The sequence below is a fragment of the Dendroctonus ponderosae genome, unplaced genomic scaffold (assembly GCF_020466585.1).
Source record: "Dendroctonus ponderosae isolate FM_Combo_2020 unplaced genomic scaffold, Dpon_F_20191213v2 Dpon_F_20191213_3, whole genome shotgun sequence".
Lineage (NCBI taxonomy): Eukaryota > Metazoa > Arthropoda > Insecta > Coleoptera > Curculionidae > Dendroctonus > Dendroctonus ponderosae.
The window spans coordinates 2,146,714-2,154,135 of record NW_026018508.1 but is presented as its reverse complement, the minus strand read 5'-3'; positions in this window follow the sequence as shown (position 1 = coordinate 2,154,135).

The following is a 7,422-nucleotide window of genomic DNA, read 5'->3' as shown; positions in this document are numbered from 1 at the left end:
GGACTGACAATAAAATTGATTAAACAAATCTATTATTAAAAGAACCGGAAGGCCTCGATTTGTGATTTGTTGCTGGTGATTGATTAATGGCAACAAAATATTTTGCACAATTTCCTTTGAGAAACGAAAGCGTTTTCTAAATTCAGCTTCAGTAAATTTTCTTAAAGTATTTTCCATATCTCGAATATACCTGAAAATGATACAATTCTTATTTGAATTTAATATCACGCCTGTTGATGTTTTCTTTACGTACCTTTGTGGAATGTTCAAATCTAATTCCAAGTCCGAATTATCTCGATTAACACTGTACGAATCGTCGAGATCGTTATCTATATATTTAAAACAAAATAAGGATAAAAACACGAGAAGTTGAGAACTTTTGCTCACAAAATAGCTTTGACAATCGTTCGGAGATGGCTACACCTATCTCCGGCAAACTCTCACCGCATCGCTCAACAACATTAAATTCCGCGTGCGTCAGATACTCAACCGATCGGCTGTGCAACCAAAATTGCCTCCACCGAACGTCGGGAGGCCGGCGCATCGTAAGAGATCGACTGTGCATACCAGCCTTAGGATTATAAAGTAGTTAAAAGTGAAAAATAGTTCTAAACTGTTTTGAATGAAAATTTAAACTGTCCAAACGTATTATTAACTGCTGATAAATTATAATAACTTTAAGACATCAACTAAAACGGCTGAAGGCTTTTATATTTCCGTTGTTACGCATTTTCTTCATGTAAAATATTACTAGTGGTTTAAAAGAAATGGGACCACACAAAAGTAAAAAATTACGCGGCATTCGAGGCATCTGATTTTCATTTCAGCTCTTTTAAACATTTTTTCAGGTTGCTTTTGATATTGTATTTTTATTTTATAAGTATCGTGGCAGCATATATAGCAAAGGAAGTGCTTATATCTGACATCCCGTTTTTTTATTTGCAAACTGTTCTAGATCCCAAATTTTCTAGTAATACTGGTTTTAGTGGTAATAAATATTAAAAAACAAAATCTTTTTTAATTTATAAATGTTTCGTATTTTTCTTCTAAAGTTGTTCCCTATTCTACGCTACTGGATTATTTGTTGCATGTGCGAAACTGTTTCGTCCTCCGGTAAACTCAAAGGGATAAATTAAAAATTATTTAAATGTGTTGATCGCTCGCCTCCACGCTTGACGATCACAATATACTGATGACCTTTAAGTGCATCTATTTATTTAAATTCACCCAACTGGGGGGTGCATAAATTTTGACTGTTGGTACGATACGGTCAGAAGCTAAAAACTACTTATTATTCGGTAAAACGGAATGGGAGTAGAGCTACTAATATTAAAATATTAGTAAAACAGAAAAAGCTTCATTGAAATGCAGTGGTTTCATTCATTTCATTATTATTTTCTAACATATTCCTTCTCTTAAAAACATACAAGCAACATTTTGCAAACCTAGTAAATGTTTAATGGGTAAATTCTTAATGATGCTTTTTGTATTGATAGAGTTATGTTAGGCCATCAACTTAACAGCACTTTCTTTGAGGAAAACCTAGCCGACTCGTCATTATTTAAAACATCTTTTGAATTATTCAAAAGTTCAATCGGCAAAAAATATAATCAGAAACATTGCCCAACCAATCAGTTTCGACTACTGGTAATGCAGCATTTGCTCATCTCTAGACATTGTTCTTTAGCTGCCGATGATAATTTATAGTTATCGCATAAAGTAATCTGTTCAATAATATTTTTAGCCTAGTCTATACATGTTAATAATCATCCATTAATTGACATAGTAGATAACTAGAGTGTCCGTATGCATTTATAAGTTCACATTTAAGCTAAAATTGATTTTAATTCGCAGTTATGAATTTGTACTTTGCGCAGCATTATGTCTATGAATATTTATTTTCTTATTATATCTATTGCTTAAGTTCGTAGTTAATTGTCAAAGCCAACTCAATATGAGTACATTTCATATTTTAATATCGCTTCACAAGTTTTCCGAGGTACCACAGATACTTCGTATATGAATTCGATGACTATGATGATATATATATATGATGATTATTTTATTATTATTATTCTATTACCAAAATACATTTATTCAACGGAAATGTATTTATACATCGATGTGTTATTCGAGGAACGAATTCGGGAAGTTGAATTGCACAAAGCGGTGCTCACATTTACAATACATCTTGGTAAAATAAAACTCCTGATTTTGCAGGAACCGTTGATAACCCAAAAAAGGAAAACTTTTATTTTCTCAAAAAATTATTCGTATAATTGATATACGAAATATCTTGAATATCTCGGTGGATCCCTTGCATTTCTAGTATATCAACCGACCCTATATTATTGCTAACCGAGACAAGCCTTTAAAATTCAGATACAAAATTACTTAATTTTATTAATGTTTATATGTACCGATTTCATAAGTATATATCATAGAAAATCTAAATAAATTCGTCGATATTAGCTGCAAATTCGATTGTATCAACTTAACAAATATATAATAATAATAAACTGAACAAAATAAATAAAAACATAGGAAATTGGTTTGATATTATTAATTTAAATTTAACTATAAATTGAAAAAATGAAATAAACGATGTTCAAAATTTTTGCTTCACACTTTGACTGAGACCCAGGAAAGATAAGAATATTTTAACTATAAAGTAGAATGTAGTGTAGGTATAGAAATTGTGTAATTATATTATGTACAATATATAACACCCAAGGGATAAAATATGTGCAAACATTTTGTTAAGGGAAATTCGATAATTATGTTCACAAAACACACACACAAAACAATTTAATCCGTATAGACATCAGTTATTGTGTGTTCTGCCTCTTCAGAAAGGAATTATATTTAAATGCGTTACATAGTTAAACTTAAGTTGCTTATATCAGCAAAGAAATTACTTAATAAAAATGAGACGAAAGTTCATCTGAGGAATTTTAGATATGTGCTGGACACACAATATTGGAGCTAATGATAAATTGATCAATTTTTGACGTTCACTTCGAATTTTAAAAGTTCTCGTAAACTAAAATAATTTTTGAAAAATCTTGGACGATATTACTAATATGTTAATTACTAATATGTATAAAAGTGGTAGAAACACTCTTGTAAACTAAACTGTATGAAGCAAAATGCTCTTCATTTTCTAATTTCTTAGATTTGTTATATTAAATTTTACAAAATAATATAGAGAAATTATAAGTTATTACTGACAAATTATAAATAATACTGCATTTATCAGAAAATGTTAGCTACTTTTTGCAAAAATAGTAGAACAACGTTAGAAGAGCATTTTGTTCAACTTTTCTTGCAGACCAGGTGATCAGTGAAAGTGTAGATGTGTACGTAATTGTAAACTAAGCGTCTAAATAAATTGAATTGCATAATGCTGAAACGCATTTTCACATATGCGGTGCAATCAGATTTTGATATACCTACAAGCTTTCTTTACATAACTAATATTTTCATCGCTCGGATTCGTTTAACCTCATGCAATTTCTGTTTTGTTTCTAATAGCAAAATTAAAATTTATACAGTTTTCTTTCTTTAAAAATGTTTAAACAAATGTTGTCACTTCTTTCAATTTTTTCCCTGCAAATAACTAGAGCTTTGTGTTTATGTATTACTTAGGTGGATTACGAAACGATAATAGCTTCTTAATTTCATTTCACTCTCTTATGTTTATGTAAACTGATATGTAATATTATAGTAATAACAGTTATGCTAAATTTCCATAATTGAAATATACCAACTTTTATTAGAAGTTAAATTGAAACGTGCTTGGAAACTTTCTTCAAACTGCACTTATATCTGGCAAAATAATTCTACAAAAGACCGGGTAACCAAAAGTCTCAATTGACTTGAAACTTTACTTTCGTTAACTATAATTGTTTTTCCTTACAAGCGTCTAAAAGTTTATATACCCTAATCCACAGAAATGGATCTACTACATACCTAAAAAACAACAAAAAAAGTCTAAAAGAAGATTAGCTATGACTATCTAACGAACATCAGATTTAAAATTATTATTTTGCATGGGTACAAAAAGCAGAAGAAATCTTTCTTTATCTACCGTACATTTGCCTTGTTAACAAATAACAGTACAAAAATCAAACAAAAACCAAACCCCGTTATCTGCAATCAGGATTCAACCCTAACACGTTACGCGGAGAGCAAAACAATCTGAATCAGAAAATAAATAATAAAAAACCACATGTGTAGAACTCACACATGAATAGGTCCAAGACCACCTTTAAGAACGAATCCAAGCTGTGAAATATTATCACTTTATTATTCCTAGGATCTAATCGGTGTCAAATCAAAGACGTCTCGATAGGGTGCTGAGGGCTGAAAAAGCTGCGAAGAATAAGTGAAGGGGTTGGAAGGGCGACCGCTTACCGCGCTTTAACGGTAGCAACTTATCGAAGATTTTTTTGCCTGAAGGGACAGGTTTAGTAGCACGATTTGAAACTTTAATATTTTAATTATATAAAGACAGCACAGCAGTGTTAAGAGTAGTACTCAATTTATGATATGTTAGATCATTAAATATGCAAGTGTTTAAAATGAGTTCAAACAGCCAATGCATTCTTGACTGAAACACGACAATAATATTGTCTATGAAACAACCAGAAACACGCGAAATGACATTGTTCAGAAATTAATGTGGTGTGATCCATCCGTAGAGCATTTAGAAACATAAATTAATAGTCGTCGTTATCATATACTCTTTTAACGCCATTATAACTTAAAGATTTATTGAATAGATGACACTAGAATGGAGTAAAATGATAGTTCTTATAAAAAATCAATTTCTTAGTCGGCATTTAAGGGATTGTGGTGTTCATGCAAGATAGATAAGAACCCATTTGCAAAGGGAATGTGATTAAAGAATTGTTATCTTCATTTGCTCTTTCCACTGCATACTATGCTCATACGTTGTCACCAAACTCATTTGCTTTCTGAGTTATTGAAAAATGTTTCTGCATATTTTCTTGTTGGTACCTTTTTACTCACATGTTTCGTACGAAGCTACTTTCAATGTCGATGTCCACAATTTTAGTAATGTTGAAAGAAAACGATACTTCTTAAAAAACATGAGTTTCTACACGGACGACCGTTTAGTTCTGTTATTGCGGATTGACCCCGATTCTATTAATAACCTACAATAATCTCAGATCGTTCTTAACTACAGAAAATCCACAAAACACATCTCTATATAAAGTTGGTAAGTTATTCGTTCTTGTTTCTATCTTGAAAGAATTGAACGGGACAATTTTCCACGATATTGCAGGAAAGCATTGTTGGATCCAGTATACATGAGAACAGTTTTACCTCAATTATGTACAAGCTAATCAACTTTCATTGCTTAATATGGTAAAAGTCTGAAAGAATATACCCGTTACAAAGTAAAAATATCCTTGACACGTGCCCGCATACACAATATGTGGAAAACGGAATTGTGATAAGATGGCTGCGCAGGTGGTTCTTCGTGACTTTACACTAACAGCTAATATAACTCATTTTAATGCTGCCGAGCATGTTTTGTGAAGGGAAAACTAATCGAGGGTTGATATACATTTGTATTCATTGCGAGTCTAAGGTATTAACCAAAACGAAGGTAGAAAATAGTAGACACGCGTGAATCCGTAGTACTTTCATGGTACTTTAGCATTCCAACATATGCTGGTTTGCAATTATTTCTAGGCTAGACATGTGCTAGACGGATGCAGCATCTTTCAGTCTAGGTTTCTAGGTTACACGCATTCTCAGTCGACTAGTCACCCAACAACTTAATTATATCCACTTTACAGATCATTCAATTATAAATCACAGGTTGTTATAAAAGTGATGCTGGTACGTAGGCTTCTTTATGATAAGAAAAACATGCAGTAGCATTGCGATCGTTTTGATATTATGTAATGTCTGCTTCACACCTACGGACAATAAAATTATCTTTCTTTTATCTTTTAAAGAGTTTTAGAGTTACTTAAAAACATACTGAATGCTACTATTTTACGTCATTTACTACAATTTTATTTTAATACTGAAATATACTATCAGCTGAAGATTAATTATTCTACTCTAAATTGTTACGTTTCTATACATTTTTGCTTCAACTTAAAAGCGACAATGCCGTAAGTAATCACCTTTTGCTAATTGCTTTTTTATGTAACAGTTTGTTCGTCCTGCATGCCACATCTTTATTAAGTATAATTTTTATTTTATTATTTATTATCATTTTGTATTTATTTATTCGTAATTTATTTACAAAAATGGTGCTGTCGCCTGCTTTAGACTTTTTTTAAGATAGTTTTTAACAAATCAAGGTATCACGAAGGGATGATGCCAATTCTACTGCTTTAGATTGGCATTAAGCTCGATTAAATAAAATATTTGTATAACGTTTCAAAATTTAAAGATATGGACGAACTTAATACCACATCTTATATTTATGAGGACAACTTGCCTTGATTAGTGCTCTTTTTGGTATAGTTTTGATATTTTTGATCATTTCGTATATTTTGTGTTATATCCATTATAGTGCATCTAATAGTTTCAAGTGGCATAAACCATTTACTTTGTTTGATAATATTTGCCTTATTACAGAAGAGACAAAAAGTACTTTAGTAAAATTTTAGACTAAATTTGTTTATTTTTTCTATGTAACCTGGTAAAACAGTTAAATTCCTGCTTCGGTTTTCTGAATTGAACTCAATAAAGCCTTGGTATTAAAAGCTATTACCATACAAGAACTGATTGACACTCTAGTGGCATTAACAGAATATTATTTCTTAATTATTCAATTCCAATAAAACTTTTGACATTCGATGTGTTTATATGTAGATTTTGGTGTGTACCGATCGTACATATGATTGTTATGTACGCTTAAATTGTTCTTAAATTTAATTTTTCAATGCTAATTCAATTTGTTAACCATGTTCATATTTTTTAACCAAAGCCACCAAGAATATAATTAGTATTTATCATAAAATGTAATTTACTTAAAAATGTATAATATAAAAACTGTAACATTATTACCATTTAATTAATAAACGAAAAAAATATAATACAACATTACTGCAAATATAAAATTTCTTCATTTACTGAATTAAACTGAATTAAGGTAACAAAAGAAAAATTAAAATCTTAAGCACACCAAGTCAGACGCCTGTTTTGCGTAAGTCCAAACAAGTTCGTTAGACACGTTAAATTTATTAATAATTCATATGGCCGGATATTAATTTTTTTCTGTCTGAAGATCGGCAAAACGGGTAAATATATATAAAAACTGCTGCAGCCTCTCTCGTTATCCAACACGAAAAATGCGACACGTTCAGCAGGTAACAGGCTTAGAGTGGAATCAATATTCTCTCAGTTAATTTTAATTAAAAAATGTTTTTT